Source organism: Octopus sinensis, linkage group LG1, assembly GCF_006345805.1.
Source record: "Octopus sinensis linkage group LG1, ASM634580v1, whole genome shotgun sequence".
NCBI lineage: Eukaryota > Metazoa > Mollusca > Cephalopoda > Octopoda > Octopodidae > Octopus > Octopus sinensis.
In genome coordinates, this window is record NC_042997.1 from 206015417 (window position 1) to 206034358 (window position 18942).

Below are 18942 nucleotides of genomic sequence, written 5' to 3' on the forward strand. Positions count from 1 at the left end.
GAAAATCTTATACCTATGTTCTTTGCCTGTGAGGAACCTGGCAGAACTTCCTCTCCACCTTACTTCTTGGATGCTGCACTAATCTACATGTCTCCATTCAAGCATCTGAACAATCTTACCAGACCTGCCTTTCAATGTGAGCCTGTGGAATGTGTGGACCAGCGACACACTGGGGTGGGGGACAGCAGTATTATGAATCTGGAAAGAAAGTTTGACCTTGGATTTGCGCATACTAGATCATTATCCAATAAGATTCAATGTGCTTAATTAAGTGTTCGGGTGCATGCTTTGGTGCCCAGACTCAAACACTTTTCCCAATTATGCTTTGTGGCTCAGTTTCCGTTACTGACTGCAAATTTTGTTCATAAAATTCCACTTTACCTATCACTTTTACTTGGGTTGCCTGGCCATATTTTGCCTAGCAACTCATCAATTAACAATTTATTAAAGCATCTGCTACATAAAAGTAGCCTTTTTGTGCTCGATATCAGTTCATGTTTTGATTACTGCTTCTTTTGATTAACCAAAGTATTAATTAGAGAATTTGCTGTAGTTCAGCATCATTTTTTTGAGTAAAAAATAGACATTTTCGTGTTTGATATCACTTTTTGATTACTGCTTCTTGTTTTGCCATAGTTCGGCATCAATTTTGGAGTAAAAATAGATGTTTTCCTGTTTGAAATCACTTTTTGATTACTACTTCTTTTGAGCAGCCAACGTTTTTTGTTTTCACCAACCTACAAGCACAGTAGACAGTTTTTGTGCTTGCAACCTGTCTACGATTCTTTTACTGTTTTTAAATAGCCCTTTGTTTTCCATCTGGGTACTGCTTCTGCCATTATCATTTTGATTATTGCTTTGCCATTGCTTAAAATCGTGTGCTTATCGGTTGCCCCAAACTATCTCACTTAGTCCACAAAAACTAAATCCATTTAAAGTTCACTAATTTCAATAAATTGCTAAAATGCCCCCAAAGAAGAGTGCTCGCATTGGAAGAAGGACAGCTGATTCAGAGGCTAAGAGGGCCAGAACGGCCAATGAGGTGCCCCAAGACAGAGCTACTCGATTAGCTCAGAATGCCACTGCCATGGCCAATGCAAGGGCAGTTGAAACCACAGAACAAACACAGGCCTGCCATTCTCAAGATGCCACTGCCATTGCCAACACATGATCTACAGAAACCTCTGAGCAGAGGCGCACAAGGCAATAGAAACAATCTGCGGTGCGAGGCTAGAGTTGAAATTTCAAGCCCAAAGCCTCAATTCTGGAGCATGAAGGCCTTCAACTACGTTCCAACGATGAACTACTCCTCTCGCTCTGACATTCGTATTGGAAATATGTGCTCAATCTACGACCATTGCAGTGCAATGAAATGGCCCAGTGAGACACCCAGCATGTGCTGTTCCAAGGGCAAAGTCCAGCTCCCTCCTTTTCAAAACCCTCCACAGCCTCTTCAGGACCTTCTCACTGGCACTGTCCCAAGCTCATCGGATTTTCTACAAGCCATCCGAATCTACAATTCTGCTTTCCAGATGACATCTTTTGGCGCCAAAGTTGTCCAAGCGGAAGGGTGGATGCTCACCTTTAAGGTGCAGGGGTAAGTGTACCACCTGATTGGATCTCTGCTGCCAACAAACAACAACTTATCGGCGAAGTCTAATGAATATCAATTACTCCCATAAAAAGCTCCAACTAGCTCAAAAACAACAAAACTGGCCCGGGCTGAAATGTGATAAGAAACTTAACTCTTGATTTAGTGAGAAATTTTTACTGCGACCCAGCAATGAACAACAAGCATTAGCACTAGACTTGGCGACGCCAGGTCATAGTGCTAGTAATGATAATAATGATGATGATAAGAAGAAAAAGAAAAATGGTTTCAAATTTTTCACAAGGGCAGCAATCTTGGTGGGAGGATCACTTACAATGACCTCAGTGTTAATATAATGATGATGATGGATTTCTTTTATTAGCCAGAAGGGCACAAGCCATGGAGGACAAAATTGAAGGACGAGTTACAGTACACATGCAAAAAAACACAACAAAACAAAAATTAGAACAACATTGAATTAACATCGATTTAGGGGGTGATACTATCACATTATAGGATATAACAAAGGATATATAATAGGAAGTAGAACAATAAATAGAATTTCCAATAGCATAGCAGTCCACTTAGGGCAATCTTGGGTAAACACCTCACAAAAATCCCAGATTACTCAGCCATTTCCAAGGCATGGGAAAGGGCCCCTCTTCCAGTTTCTTTCCTCCTGCTTAGAAAGGCATATTCAGAGTAGATGCATTCTGTCTCACCAGGCTTGCTACTGTCGACTAGCTTTTGACAAACACACTAGAAGGCAGCACCTCCCTCTCTACCCACACCTTCCCTTTCAAATATTTGAAGAAATTGATAAGGGCTTGACCAGATAGGAAATTGGTGATCTTCAAACCTTTCAGATCGGTCCACCACACAGCCTCTTTTGCCACTGCTACTAAGCAGCGAAAGATCTGTCTTCCTTCTCTGCAAAAGGAAGGTGGTGTTGTGCCGATCTTCACATTACACTCAGCAAACAGTTGAATTCATCTTGCATGCAACAACAGCTGCTCCACACACTCCCACAACTCTCTAATGCACGGACACTGAATGCAAGATGGTTTCATCCCCCTGCAAGCATCTCAAACAGATTTGACTGTTGGCACTTCCATGCCTGAATAGCTTGTCTCGAAAGGGCAGTGCCCCTCTGTAGCACTGCTATACCAAAGACTTTTGGAAACTGTCCATGATCTTCAACCCAAAGTTCCTCTGAAAGAAACTACTCAGACTGTTCTCATTGAAGCCTAGATTCAATCCTAGGCTATCCTCATTCACACCCTCAACTAATCCCCAATAGAAATCTTGGGTTACTTTCCAGCTAATGATTTTGTGCATCTGGTTCAATGCAATGAGTGCCTAACAACATTCTAGATGCCAAATGCTGACCCTTGCTCTATGTTTGACCCATGACTACTGCTCTGCTAATGAGATGAGCTGCAGAAGGACATGTCACACGTAGGACACCCACACCATGTCACCCTTATTTTCATCATCGTCACCCACATAAACTCAGTGATCTAGGTATTTGTATAGGTGTGACAGTCTCAAAGTGTGCTGTCACATCATTAAGGATGGCATCCCAATCCCACCATAGTGTAACAGGTGACAAAAGATGGATTTTCTGACCAGTGGAACCTGAACCTTCAAGAAGAATCGGAAAAGCAAGCACTCCAATCTGGTCAGAGTTTTCTTAGGTGAAGTTTGATGCTGATACTGCTGCTGATGGTTAGAATATTATTGCTGTTGTTGCTACTGCTGGTTTCGTTACTAATATTATTGTTGTGCATGTTGTTCTTGTTAATTTCGTTATTGTTGTTGTTGTTGGAGATGTCACAGGTCATACTGGTGTCAATGGTCTTACTTCAGTTGTTGGCAATATTGGTGGTGGTGGGGTTGGTGATGGTGGTGGTGGTGTTATTGTCCGTAGGTTCTTTGCAAAAGTCAAAGGAACTGACAACATCAATGCTTGGTTGACTACTTCACCATGGGTCTCTTGAACATGTGGAAACAAATACATTTTCTCCTACAAACACTATTTAGAAGAGTACTGGCCATGTTGTGGAAAGGAATACATTGAAAATATATCCAGGAAAGATTTTGGAATGGGCAGAAATCCCATTCTGTAATTAAAACAGGATGAATCTCTTCTAGAAGACACTTGGATACGTCTGCCAAAAATTAGTTATTAATTTCAGCAGCCAAAAAAATGGCAAAAGATAAACACAATTAGAGGAAACTCACCAGCGATGATTCAGACGTGGATTCCATGTGTGAAGCCAATAATAATAATAATAATAATAATAATAATAATAATAATAATAATAATAATGATATTAATAATAATTTCAAATTTTTGCCGCAAGGGCAGCTCTGGGGAGATGAGGATGAGTCACTCACATTGACCCCAGTGTTAAACTAGTATTTATTTTATCAAACTTCAAAGAATGATAAATAAAATCAACCTCATGGAAATTCAACTCAGAACACAGCGAGGGGTGACATACCACTACGCATTTACTCCCGTGTGCTAACAATTCTGCCATCATACCACCTTAATAAAAATAAGAGTAGTAGTAGTAGTAGTAGTAGTAGTAGTAGTAGTAATGATGATGATGATGATAATCAACTCTACTGGGAGCACAGGGCCTCAACGATAATAACATCACAAAGGCACCCTTGGGGTGCTCTGTAAAAGTGTATGTGGGGTGTCAGGTAAAAGTAGCCAACATGCCCTGTAAAGTGGTTCCTATAAGGAAGGAGATACAGCTGTAGAAATCATGTAAATTCAGATTGAAGTCTGGAGCAGCTCTCCAGCTTCCCAGGTCTGTTCAAACAGTTCAACACATGCCACCATGGACAACGGATCTACATGATGATGATGATGGTAGCATGTAAGATATAATATTGCTATAATGAATCTTACCATCATAACAATGTTTAATATTCCAGTGATGTTTATGGTCAATAAAATAAGTACCAGTTGAGCACTGTGGTTGATGTAATTGACTTAGCCACTCTCCCGAAATTGCTGGCCTTGTGCCAAAATTTGAAACCAACATTCCAGTGATGTTTATGGTCAATAAAATAAGTACCAGTTGAGCACTGGGGTTGATGTAATTGACTTAGCCACTCTCCCGAAATTGCTGGTCTTGTGCCAAAATTTGAAACCAACATTCCAGTGATGTTTATGGTCAATAAAATAAGTACCAGTTGAGCACTGGGGTTGATGTAATTGACTTAGCCACTCTCCCGAAATTGCTGGTCTTGTGCGTAAATTTGAAACCAAAATTACAGTGATGTTTATGGTCAATAAAATAAATACCAGTTGAGCACTGGGGTTGATGTAATTGACTTAGCCACTCTCCTGAAATTGCTGGCCTTGTGCCAAAATTTGAAACCAAAATTACAGTGATGTTTATGGTCAATAAAATAAGTACCAGTTGAGCACTGGGGTTGATGTAATTGACTTAGCCACTCTCCTGAAATTGCTGGCATTGTGCCAAAATTTGAAACCAAAATTCCAGTGATGTTTATGGTCAATAAATAAGTACCAGTTAGCACTGGGGTTGATGTAATTGACTTAGCCACTCTCCTAATTGCTGGCCTTGTGCCAAAATTTGAAACCAAAATTCCAGTGATGTTTATGGTCAATAAAATAAGTACCAGTTGTGCACTGGGTTGATGTAATTGACTTAGCCACTCTCCTGAAATTGCTGGCCTTGTGCCAAATTTGAAACCAAATTCCAGTGATGTTTATGGTCAATAAAATAAGTACCAGTTGAAGCACTGGGGTTGATGTAATTGACTTAGCACTCTCCTAAATTGCTGGCCTTGTGCCAAAATTTGAAACCAACATTCCAGTGATGTTTATGGTCAATAAATAAGTACCAGTTGAGCACTGGGGTTGATGTAATTGACTTAGCCACTCTCCTGAAATTGCTGGCCTTGTGCCAAAATTTGAAACCAAAATTCCAGTGATGTTTATGGTCAATAAAATAAGTACCAGTTGAGCACTGGGGTTGATGTAATTGACTTAGCACTCTCCTAAATTGCTGGCCTTGTGCCAAAATTTGAAACCAAAATTCCAGTGATGTTTATGGTCAATAAATAAGTACCAGTTGAGCACTGGGGTTGATGTAATTGACTTAGCCACTCTCCTGAAATTGCTGGCCTTGTGCCAAAATTTGAAACAAATTCCAGTGATGTTTATGGTCAATAAAATAAGTACCAGTTGAGCACTGGGGTTGATGTAATTGACTTAGCCACTCTCCTGAAATTGCTGGCCTTGTGCCAAAATTTGAAACCAAAATTCCAGTGATGTTTATGGTCAATAAAATAAGTACCAGTTGAGCACTGGGGTTGATGTAATTGACTTAGCCACTCTCCTAAATTGCTGGCCTTGTGCCAAAATTTGAAACAAAATTCCAGTGATGTTTATTGGTCAATAAAATAAGTACCAGTTGTGCACTGGGGTTGATGTAATTGACTTAGCCACTCTCCTGAAATTGCTGGCCTTGTGCCAAAATTTGAAACCAAAATTCCAGTGATGTTTATGGTCAATAAAATAAGTACCAGTTGAGCACTGGGTTGATGTAATTGACTTAGCCACTCTCCTGAAATTGCTGGCCTTCTGCCAAAATTTGAAACCAAAATTCCAGTGATGTTTATGGTCAATAAAATAAGTACCAGTTGAGCACTGGGGTTGATGTAATTGACTTAGCCACTCTCCTGAAATTGCTGGCCTTGTGCCAAAATTTGAAACCAAAATTTCAGTGATGTTTATGGTCAATAAAATAAGTACCAGTTGAGCACTGGGGTTGATGTAATTGACTTAGCCACTCTCCTGAAATTGCTGGCCTTGTGCCAAAATTTGAAACCAAAATTCCAGTGATGTTTATGGTCAATAAAATAAGTACCAGTTGAGCACTGGGGTTGATGTAATTGACTTATCCACTCTCCTGAAATTGCTGGCCTTGTGCCAAAATTTGAAACCAAAATTCCAGTGATGTTTATGGTCAATAAAATAAGTACCAGTTGAGCACTGGGGTTGATGTAATTGACTTAGCCACTCTCCTGAATTGCTGGCCTTGTGCCAAAATTTGAAACCAAAATTCCAGTGATGTTTATGGTCAATAAAATAAGTACCAGTTGAGCACTGGGGTTGATGTAATTGACTTAGCCACTCTCCTGAAATTGCTGGCCTTGTGCCAAAATTTGAAACCAAAATTCCAGTGATGTTTATGGTCAATAAAATAAGTACCAGTTGAGCACTGGGGTTGATGTAATTGACTTAGCCACTCTCCTGAAATTGCTGGCCTTGTGCCAAAATTTGAGAACCAAAATTTCAGTGATGTTTATGGTCAATAAAATAAGTACCAGTTGAGCACTGGGGTTGATGTAATTGACTTAGCCACTCTCCTGAAATTGCTGGCCTTGTGCCAAAATTTGAGACCAAAATTCCAGTGATGTTTATGGTCAATAAAATAAGTACCAGTTGAGCACTGGGGTTGATGTAATTGACTTAGCACTCTCCTAATTGCTGGCCTTGTGCCAAAATTTGAAACAAAATTCCAGTGATGTTTATGGTCAATAAAATAAGTACCAGTTGAGCACTGGGGTTGATGTAATTGACTTAGCCACTCTCCTGAAATTGCTGGCCTTGTGCCAAAATTTGAAACAAAATTCCAGTGATGTTTATGGTCAATAAAATAAGTACCAGTTGAGCACTGGGGTTGATGTAATTGACTTAGCCACTCTCCTGAAATTGCTGGCCTTGTGCCAAAATTTGAAACCAAAATTCCAGTGATGTTTATGGTCAATAAAATAAGTACCAGTTGAGCACTGGGGTTGATGTAATTGACTTAGCCACTCTCCTGAAATTGCTGGCCTTGTGCCAAAATTTGAGACCAAAATTCCAGTGATGTTTAAGGTCAATAAAATAAGTACCAGTTGAGCACTGGGGTTGATGTAATTGACTTAGCCACTCTCCTGAAATTGCTGGCCTTGTGCCAAAATTTGAAACCAAAATTCCAGTGATGTTTATGGTCAATAAAATAAGTACCAGTTGAGCACTGGGGTTGATGTAATTGACTTAGCCACTCTCCTGAATTGCTGGCCTTGTGCCAAAATTTGAACAAAATTCCAGTGATGTTTATGGTCAATAAAATAAGTACCAGTTGAGCACTGGGGTTGATGTAATTGACTTAGCCACTCTCCTGAAATTGCTGGCCTTGTGCCAAAATTTGAGACCAAAATTCCAGTGATGTTTATGGTCAATAAATAAGTACCAGTTGAGCACTGGGGTTGATGTAATTGACTTAGCCACTCTCCTGGAATTGCTGGCCTTGTGCCAAAATTTGAAACCAAAATTCCAGTGATGTTTATGGTCAATAAAATAAGTACCAGTTGAGCACTGGGGTTGATGTAATTGACTTAGCCACTCTCCTGAAATTGCTGGCCTTGTGCCAAAATTTGAAACAAACATTCCAGTGATGTTTATGGTCAATAAAATAAGTACCAGTTGAGCACTGGGGTTGATGTAATTGACTTAGCCACTCTCCTGGAATTGCTGGCCTTGTGCCAAATTTGAAACCAAAATTCCAGTGATGTTTATGGTCAATAAAATAAGTACCAGTTGAGCACTGGGGTTGATGTAATTGACTTAGCCACTCTCCTGAAATTGCTGGCCTTGTGCCAAATTTGAAACAAACATTCCAGTGATGTTTATGGTCAATAAAATAAGTACCAGTTGAGCACTGGGGTTGATGTAATTGACTTAGCCACTCTCCTGAAATTGCTGGCCTTGTGCCAAAATTTGAAACCAAAATTCCAGTGATGTTTATGGTCAATAAAATAAGTACCAGTTGAGCACTGGGGTTGATGTAATTGACTTAGCCACTCTCCTGAAATTGCTGGCCTTGTGCCAAAATTTGAACCAAAATTCCAGTGATGTTTATGGTCAATAAAATAAGTACCAGTTGAGCACTGGGGTTGATGTAATTGACTTAGCCACTCTCCTGAAATTGCTGGCCTTGTGCCAAAATTTGAAACCAAAATTCCAGTGATGTTTATGGTCAATAAAATAAGTACCAGTTGAGCACTGGGGTTGATGTAATTGACTTAGCCACTCTCCTGAAATTGCTGGCCTTGTGCCAAAATTTGAAACCAAATTCCAGTGATGTTTATGGTCAATAAAATAAGTACCAGTTGAGCACTGGGGTTGATGTAATTGACTTAGCCACTCTCCTGAAATTGCTGGCCTTGTGCCAAAATTTGAGACCAAAATTCCAGTGATGTTTAAGGTCAATAAAATAAGTACCAGTTGAGCACTGGGGTTGATGTAATTGACTTAGCCACTCTCCTGAATTGCTGGCCTTGTGCCAAAATTTGAAACCAAAATTCCAGTGATGTTTATGGTCAATAAAATAAGTACCAGTTGAGCACTGGGGTTGATGTAATTGACTTAGCCACTCTCCTGAAATTGCTGGCCTTGTGCCAAAATTTGAAACCAAAATTCCAGTGATGTTTATGGTCAATAAAATAAGTACCAGTTGAGCACTGGGGTTGATGTAATTGACTTAGCCACTCTCCTGAAATTGCTGGCCTTGTGCCAAATTTGAAACCAAAATTCCAGTGATGTTTAAGGTCAATAAAATAAGTACCAGTTGAGCACTGGGGTTGATGTAATTGACTTAGCCACTCTCCTGAAATTGCTGGCCTTGTGCCAAATTTGAGACCAAAATTCCAGTGATGTTTATGGTCAATAAAATAAGTACCAGTTGAGCACTGGGGTTGATGTAATTGACTTAGCCACTCTCCTGAAATTGCTGGCCTTGTGCCAAAATTTGAGACCAAAATTCCAGTGATGTTTATGGTCAATAAAATAAGTACCAGTTGAGCACTGGGGTTGATGTAATTGACTTAGCCACTCTCCTGAAATTGCTGGCCTTGTGCCAAAATTTGAGACCAAAATTCCAGTGATGTTTAAGGTCAATAAAATAAGTACCAGTTGAGCACTGGGGTTGATGTAATTGACTTAGCCACTCTCCTGAAATTGCTGGCCTTGTGCCAAAATTTGAGACCAAAATTCCAGTGATGTTTATGGTCAATAAAATAAGTACCAGTTGAGCACTGGGGTTGATGTAATTGAAGCCACTCTCCTGAAATTGATGTTTATGGTCAATAAAATAAGTACCAGTTGAGCACTGGGGTTGATGTAATTGACTTAGCCACTCTCCTGAAATTGCTGGCCTTGTGCCAAAATTTGAGACCAAAATTCCAGTGATGTTTATGGTCAATAAAATAAGTACCAGTTGAGCACTGGGGTTGATGTAATTGACTTAGCCACTCTCCTGAAATTGCTGGCCTTGTGCCAAAATTTGAGACCAAAATTCCAGTGATGTTTAAGGTCAATAAAATAAGTACCAGTTGAGCACTGGGGTTGATGTAATTGACTTAGCCACTCTCCTGGAATTGCTGGCCTTGTGCCAAAATTTGAGACCAAAATTCCAGTGATGTTTATGGTCAATAAAATAAGTACCAGTTGAGCACTGGGGTTGATGTAATTGACTTAGCCACTCTCCTGAAATTGCTGGCCTTGTGCCAAAATTTGAGACCAAAATTCCAGTGATGTTTATGGTCAATAAAATAAGTACCAGTTGAGCACTGGGGTTGATGTAATTGACTTAGCCACTCTCCTGGAATTGCTGGCCTTGTGCCAAAATTTGAGACCAAAATTCCAGTGATGTTTATGGTCAATAAAATAAGTACCAGTTGAGCACTGGGGTTGATGTAATTGACTTAGCCACTCTCCTGGAATTGCTGGCCTTGTGCCAAAATTTGAGACCAAAATTCCAGTGATGTTTATGGTCAATAAAATAAGTACCAGTTGAGCACTGGGGTTGATGTAATTGACTTAGCCACTCTCCTGAATTGCTGGCCTTGTGCCAAAATTTGAGACCAAAATTCCAGTGATGTTTATGGTCAATAAAATAAGTACCAGTTGAGCACTGGGGTTGATGTAATTGACTTAGCCACTCTCCTGGAATTGCTGGCCTTGTGCCAAAATTTGAGACCAAAATTCCAGTGATGTTTATGGTCAATAAAATAAGTACCAGTTGAGCACTGGGGTTGATGTAATTGACTTAGCCACTCTCCTGAAATTGCTGGCCTTGTGCCAAAATTTGAGACCAAAATTCCAGTGATGTTTATGGTCAATAAAATAAGTACCAGTTGAGCACTGGGGTTGATGTAATTGACTTAGCCACTCTCCTGGAATTGCTGGCCTTGTGCCAAAATTTGAAACCAAAATTCCAGTGATGTTTATGGTCAATAAAATAAGTACCAGTTGAGCACTGGGGTTGATGTAATTGACTTAGCCACTCTCCTGGAATTGCTGGCCTTGTGCCAAAATTTGAGACCAAAATTCCAGTGATGTTTATGGTCAATAAAATAAGTACCAGTTGAGCGCTGGGTTGATGTAATTGACTTAGCCACTCTCCTGGAATTGCTGGCCTTGTGCCAAAATTTGAGACCAAAATTCCAGTTATGTTTTTGGTCAATAAAATAAGTACCAGTTGAGCACTGGGGTTGATGTAATTGACTTAGCCACTCTCCTGAAATTGCTGGCCTTGTGCCAAAATTTGAGACCAAAATTCCAGTGATGTTTATGGTCAATAAAATAAGTAGCAGTTGAGCACTGGGGTTGATGTAATTGACTTAGCCACTCTCCTGGAATTGCTGGCCTTGTGCCAAAATTTGAAACCAAAATTCCAGTGATGTTTATGGTCAATAAAATAAGTACCAGTTGAGCACTGGGGTTGATGTAATTGACTTAGCCACTCTCCTGAAATTGCTGGCCTTGTGCCAAAATTTGAAACCAAATTCCAGTGATGTTTATGGTCAATAAAATAAGTACCAGTTGAGCACTGGGGTTGATGTAATTGACTTAGCCACTCTCCTGAAATTGCTGGCCTTGTGCCAAAATTTGAGACCAAAATTCCAGTGATGTTTATGGTCAATAAAATAAGTACCAGTTGAGCACTGGGGTTGATGTAATTGACTTAGCCACTCTCCTGAAATTGCTGGCCTTGTGCCAAAATTTGAGACCAAAATTCCAGTGATGTTTAAGGTCAATAAAATAAGTACCAGTTGAGCACTGGGGTTGATGTAATTGACTTAGCCACTCTCCTGGAAATGCTGGCCTTGTGCCAAAATTTGAGACCAAAATTCCAGTGATGTTTAAGGTCAATAAAATAAGTACCAGTTGAGCACTGGGGTTGATGTAATTGACTTAGCCACTCTCCTGGAATTGCTGGCCTTGTGCCAAAATTTGAGACCAAAATTCCAGTGATGTTTATGGTCAATAAAATAAGTACCAGTTGAGCACTGGGGTTGATGTAATTGACTTAGCCACTCTCCTGAAATTGCTGGCCTTGTGCCAAAATTTGAGACCAAAATTCCAGTGATGTTTAAGGTCAATAAAATAAGTACCAGTTGAGCACTGGGGTTGATGTAATTGACTTAGCCACTCTCCTGAATTGCTGGCCTTGTGCCAAAATTTGAACCAAAATTCCAGTGATGTTTATGGTCAATAAAATAAGTACCAGTTGAGCACTGGGGTTGATGTAATTGACTTAGCCACTCTCCTGAAATTGCTGGCCTTGTGCCAAAATTTGAGACCAAAATTCCAGTGATGTTTAGGTCAATAAAATAAGTACCAGTTGAGCACTGGGGTTGATGTAATTGACTTAGCCACTCTCCTGAATTGCTGGCCTTGTGCCAAAATTTGAGACCAAAATTCCAGTGATGTTTATGGTCAATAAAATAAGTACCAGTTGAGCACTGGGGTTGATGTAATTGACTTAGCCACTCTCCTGAAATTGCTGGCCTTGTGCCAAAATTTGAGACCAAAATTCCAGTGATGTTTATGGTCAATAAAATAAGTACCAGTTGAGCACTGGGGTTGATGTAATTGACTTAGCCACTCTCCTGGAATTGCTGGCCTTGTGCCAAATTTGAGACCAAAATTCCAGTGATGTTTAAGGTCAATAAAATAAGTACCAGTTGAGCACTGGGGTTGATGTAATTGACTTAGCCACTCTCCTGAATTGCTGGCCTTGTGCCAAATTTGAGACCAAAATTCCAGTGATGTTTAAGGTCAATAAAATAAGTACCAGTTGAGCACTGGGGTTGATGTAATTGACTTAGCCACTCTCCTGAAATTGCTGGCCTTGTGCCAAAATTTGAGACCAAAATTCCAGTGATGTTTAAGGTCAATAAAATAAGTACCAGTTGAGCACTGGGGTTGATGTAATTGACTTAGCCACTCTCCTGAAATTGCTGGCCTTGTGCCAAAATTTGAGACCAAAATTCCAGTGATGTTTAAGGTCAATAAAATAAGTACCAGTTGAGCACTGGGGTTGATGTAATTGACTTAGCCACTCTCCTGAAATTGCTGGCCTTGTGCCAAAATTTGAGACCAAAATTCCAGTGATGTTTAAGGTCAATAAAATAAGTACCAGTTGAGCACTGGGGTTGATGTAATTGACTTAGCCACTCTCCTGGAATTGCTGGCCTTGTGCCAAAATTTGAGACCAAAATTCCAGTGATGTTTAAGGTCAATAAAATAAGTACCAGTTGAGCACTGGGGTTGATGTAATTGACTTAGCCACTCTCCTGAAATTGCTGGCCTTGTGCCAAAATTTGAGACCAAAATTCCAGTGATGTTTATGGTCAATAAAATAAGTACCAGTTGAGCACTGGGGTTGATGTAATTGACTTAGCCACTCTCCTGAAATTGCTGGCCTTGTGCCAAAATTTGAGACCAAAATTCCAGTGATGTTTATGGTCAATAAAATAAGTACCAGTTGAGCACTGGGGTTGATGTAATTGACTTAGCCACTCTCCTGAATTGCTGGCCTTGTGCCAAAATTTGAGACCAAAATTCCAGTGATGTTTATGGTCAATAAATAAGTACCAGTTGAGCACTGGGGTTGATGTAATTGACTTAGCCACTCTCCTGAAATTGCTGGCCTTGTGCCAAAATTTGAGACCAAAATTCCAGTGATGTTTATGGTCAATAAAATAAGTACCAGTTGAGCACTGGGGTTGATGTAATTGACTTAGCCACTCTCCTGGAATTGCTGGCCTTGTGCCAAAATTTGAGACCAAAATTCCAGTGATGTTTATGGTCAATAAAATAAGTACCAGTTGAGCACTGGGGTTGATGTAATTGACTTAGCCACTCTCCTGGAATTGCTGGCCTTGTGCCAAAATTTGAGACCAAAATTCCAGTGATGTTTATGGTCAATAAAATAAGTACCAGTTGAGCACTGGGGTTGATGTAATTGACTTAGCCACTCTCCTGAAATTGCTGGCCTTGTGCCAAAATTTGAGACCAAAATTCCAGTGATGTTTATGGTCAATAAAATAAGTACCAGTTGAGCACTGGGGTTGATGTAATTGACTTAGCCACTCTCCTGGAAATTGCTGGCCTTGTGCCAAATTTGAGACCAAAATTCCAGTGATGTTTATGGTCAATAAAATAAGTACCAGTTGAGCACTGGGGTTGATGTAATTGACTTAGCCACTCTCCTGAAATTGCTGGCCTTGTGCCAAAATTTGAGACCAAAATTCCAGTGATGTTTATGGTCAATAAAATAAGTACCAGTTGAGCACTGGGGTTGATGTAATTGACTTAGCCACTCTCCTGAAATTGCTGGCCTTGTGCCAAAATTTGAGACCAAAATTCCAGTGATGTTTATGGTCAATAAAATAAGTACCAGTTGAGCACTGGGGTTGATGTAATTGACTTAGCCACTCTCCTGAAATTGCTGGCCTTGTGCCAAAATTTGAGACCAAAATTCCAGTGATGTTTATGGTCAATAAAATAAGTACCAGTTGAGCGCTGGGTTGATGTAATTGACTTAGCAACTCTCCTGGAATTGCTGGCCTTGTGCCAAAATTTGAGACCAAAATTCCAGTGATGTTTAAGGTCAATAAAATAAGTACCAGTTGAGCACTGGGGTTGATGTAATTGACTTAGCCACTCTCCTGGAATTGCTGGCCTTGTGCCAAAATTTGAAACCAAAATTCCAGTGATGTTTATGGTCAATAAAATAAGTACCAGTTGAGCACTGGGGTTGATGTAATTGACTTAGCCACTCTCCTGAAATTGCTGGCCTTGTGCCAAAATTTGAAACCAAAATTCCAGTGATGTTTATGGTCAATAAAATAAGTACCAGTTGAGCACTGGGGTTGATGTAATTGACTTAGCCACTCTCCTGAAATTGCTGGCCTTGTGCCAAAATTTGAAACCAAAATTCCAGTGATGTTTATGGTCAATAAAATAAGTACCAGTTGAGCACTGGGGTTGATGTAATTGACTTAGCCACTCTCCTGAAATTGCTGGCCTTGTGCCAAAATTTGAAACCAAAATTCCAGTGATGTTTATGGTCAATAAAATAAGTACCAGTTGAGCACTGGGGTTGATGTAATTGACTTAGCCACTTTCCTGAAATTGCTGGCCTTGTGCCAAAATTTGAAACCAAAATTCCAGTGATGTTTATGGTCAATAAAATAAGTAGCAGTTGAGCACTGGGGTTGATGTAATTGACTTAGCCACTTTCCTGAAATTGCTGGCCTTGTGCCAAAATTTGAGACCAAAATTCCAGTGATGTTTATGGTCAATAAAATAAGTAGCAGTTGAGCACTGGGGTTGATGTAATTGACTTAGCCACTCTCCTGGAATTGCTGGCCTTGTGCCAAAATTTGAAGCCAAAATTCCAGTGATGTTTATGGTCAATAAAATAAGTACCAGTTGAGCACTGGGGTTGATGTAATTGACTTAGCCACTCTCCTGAATTGCTGGCCTTGTGCCAAATTTGAAACCAAAATTCCAGTGATGTTTATGGTCAATAAAATAAGTACCAGTTGAGCACTGGGGTTGATGTAATTGACTTAGCCACTTTCCTGAAATTGCTGGCCTTGTGCCAAAATTTGAAACCAAAATTCCAGTGATGTTTATGGTCAATAAAATAAGTACCAGTTGAGCACTGGGGTTGATGTAATTGACTTAGCCACTCTCCTGAAATTGCTGGCCTTGTGCCAAAATTTGAGACCAAAATTCCAGTGATGTTTATGGTCAATAAAATAAGTACCAGTTGAGCACTGGGGTTGATGTAATTGACTTAGCCACTCTCCTGGAATTGCTGGCCTTGTGCCAAAATTTGAGACCAAAATTCCAGTGATGTTTATGGTCAATAAAATAAGTACCAGTTGAGCGCTGGGTTGATGTAATTGACTTAGCCACTCTCCTGAAATTGCTGGCCTTGTGCCAAAATTTGAGACCAAAATTCCAGTGATGTTTATGGTCAATAAAATAAGTACCAGTTGAGCACTGGGGTTGATGTAATTGACTTAGCCACTCTCCTGAAATTGCTGGCCTTGTGCCAAAATTTGAGACCAAAATTCCAGTGATGTTTAGGTCAATAAAATAAGTACCAGTTGAGCACTGGGGTTGATGTAATTGACTTAGCCACTCTCCTGAAATTGCTGGCCTTGTGCCAAAATTTGAGACCAAAATTCCAGTGATGTTTATGGTCAATAAAATAAGTACCAGTTGAGCACTGGGGTTGATGTAATTGACTTAGCCACTCTCCTGGAATTGCTGGCCTTGTGCCAAAATTTGAGACCAAAATTCCAGTGATGTTTAAGGTCAATAAAATAAGTACCAGTTGAGCACTGGGGTTGATGTAATTGACTTAGCCACTCTCCTGAAATTGCTGGCCTTGTGCCAAAATTTGAGACCAAAATTCCAGTGATGTTTAAGGTCAATAAAATAAGTACCAGTTGAGCACTGGGGTTGATGTAATTGACTTAGCCACTCTCCTGAAATTGCTGGCCTTGTGCCAAAATTTGAGACCAAAATTCCAGTGATGTTTAAGGTCAATAAAATAAGTACCAGTTGAGCACTGGGGTTGATGTAATTGACTTAGCCACTCTCCTGAAATTGCTGGCCTTGTGTCAAAATTTGAAACCAAAATTACAGTGATGTTTATGGTCAATAAAATAAGTACCAGTTGTGCACTGTGGTTGATGTAATTAACTTAGATACTCTCCTGAAATTGCTGGCCTTGTGCCAAAATTTGAAACCAAAATTCCAGTGATGTTTATGGTCAATAAAATAAGTACCAGTTGAGCACTGGGGTTGATGTAATTGACTTAGCCACTCTCCTGAAATTGCTGGCCTTGTGCCAAAATTTGAGACCAAAATTCCAGTGATGTTTATGGTCAATAAAATAAGTACCAGTTGAGCACTGGGGTTGATGTAATTGACTTAGCCACTCTCCTGAAATTGCTGGCCTTGTGCCAAAATTTGAGACCAAAATTCCAGTGATGTTTATGGTCAATAAAATAAGTACCAGTTGAGCACTGGGGTTGATGTAATTGACTTAGCCACTCTCCTGAATTGCTGGCCTTGTGCCAAAATTTGAGACCAAAATTCCAGTGATGTTTATGGTCAATAAAATAAGTACCAGTTGAGCACTGGGGTTGATGTAATTGACTTAGCCACTCTCCTGGAAATTGCTGGCCTTGTGCCAAAATTTGAGACCAAAATTCCAGTGATGTTTATGGTCAATAAAATAAGTACCAGTTGAGCACTGGGGTTGATGTAATTGACTTAGCCACTCTCCTGGAATTGCTGGCCTTGTGCCAAAATTTGAGACCAAAATTCCAGTGATGTTTATGGTCAATAAAATAAGTACCAGTTGAGCGCTGGGGTTGATGTAATTGACTTAGCCACTCTCCTGAAATTGCTGGCCTTGTGCCAAAATTTGAGACCAAAATTCCAGTGATGTTTATGGTCAATAAAATAAGTACCAGTTGAGCACTGGGGTTGATGTAATTGACTTAGCCACTCTCCTGAAATTGCTGGCCTTGTGCCAAAATTTGAGACCAAAATTCCAGTGATGTTTATGGTCAATAAAATAAGTACCAGTTGAGCACTGGGGTTGATGTAATTGACTTAGCCACTCTCCTGAAATTGCTGGCCTTGTGCCAAAATTTGAACCAAAATTCCAGTGATGTTTATGGTCAATAAAATAAGTACCAGTTGAGCACTGGGGTTGATGTAATTGACTTAGCCACTCTCCTGGAATTGCTGGCCTTGTGCCAAAATTTGAAACCAAAATTCCAGTGATGTTTATGGTCAATAAAATAAGTACCAGTTGAGCACTGGGGTTGATGTAATTGACTTAGCCACTCTCCTGAAATTGCTGGCCTTGTGCCAAAATTTGAAACCAAAATTCCAGTGATGTTTATGGTCAATAAAATAAGTACCAGTTGAGCACTGGGGTTGATGTAATTGACTTAGCCACTCTCCCGAAATTGCTGGTCTTGTGCCAAAATTTGAAACCAAAATTCCAGTGATGTTTAAGGTCAATAAAATAAGTACCAGTTGAGCACTGGGGTTGATGTAATTGACTTAGCCACTCTCCTGAAATTGCTGGCCTTGTGCCAAAATTTGAAACCAAAATTACAGTGATGTTTATGGTCAATAAAATAAGTACCAGTTGAGCACTGGGGTTGATGTAATTGACTTAGCCACTCTCCCGAAATTGCTGGCCTTGTGCCAAAATTTGAAACCAAAATTCCAGTGATGTTTATGGTCAATAAAATAAGTACCAGTTGAGCACTGGGGTTGATGTAATTGACTTAGCCACTCTCCTGAAATTGCTGGCCTTGTGCCAAAATTAGAAACCAAAATCTCAGTGATGTTCATGGTCAATAAAATAAGTACCAGTTGAGCACTGGGGTTGATGTAATTGACTTAGCCACTCTCCGGAAATGCTGGCCTTCTGCCAAAATTTAAAACCAAAATCTCAGTGATGTTTATGTTCAATAAAATAAGTACCAGTTGAGCACTGGGGTTGATGTAATTGACTTAGCCACTCTCCTGAAATTGCTGGCCTTGTGCCAAAATTTGAAACCAAAATTCCAGTGATGTTTATGGTCAATAAAATAAGTAGCAGTTGAGCACTGGGGTTGATGTAATTGACTTAGCCACTCTCCTGGAATTGCTGGCCTTGTGCCAAAATTTGAAACCAAAATTCCAGTGATGTTTATGGTCAATAAAATAAGTAGCAGTTGAGCACTGGGGTTGATGTAATTGACTTAGCCACTCTCCTGAAATTGCTGGCCTTGTGCCAAAATTTGAGACCAAAATTCCAGTGATGTTTAAGGTCAATAAAATAAGTACCAGTTGAGCACTGGGGTTGATGTAATTGACTTAGCCACTCTCCTGGAAATTGCTGGCCTTGTGCCAAAATTTGAACCAAAATTCCAGT

The 18942-nt window shown here is 39.9% G+C and overlaps 2 protein-coding genes across 3 annotated transcripts in view; both read left to right on the top strand.

Moving 5' to 3' along the window:
* The window catches only part of LOC115209613, a 67949-nt gene that overhangs the window by 45474 nt on the left and 3533 nt on the right, over positions 1 to 18942 (top strand). The gene's annotated exons all lie outside the window — the stretch shown is intronic.
* The window catches only part of LOC115211065 (protein mono-ADP-ribosyltransferase PARP14-like), a 554188-nt gene that overhangs the window by 43587 nt on the left and 491659 nt on the right, over positions 1 to 18942 (top strand). The window lies entirely within an intron of this gene.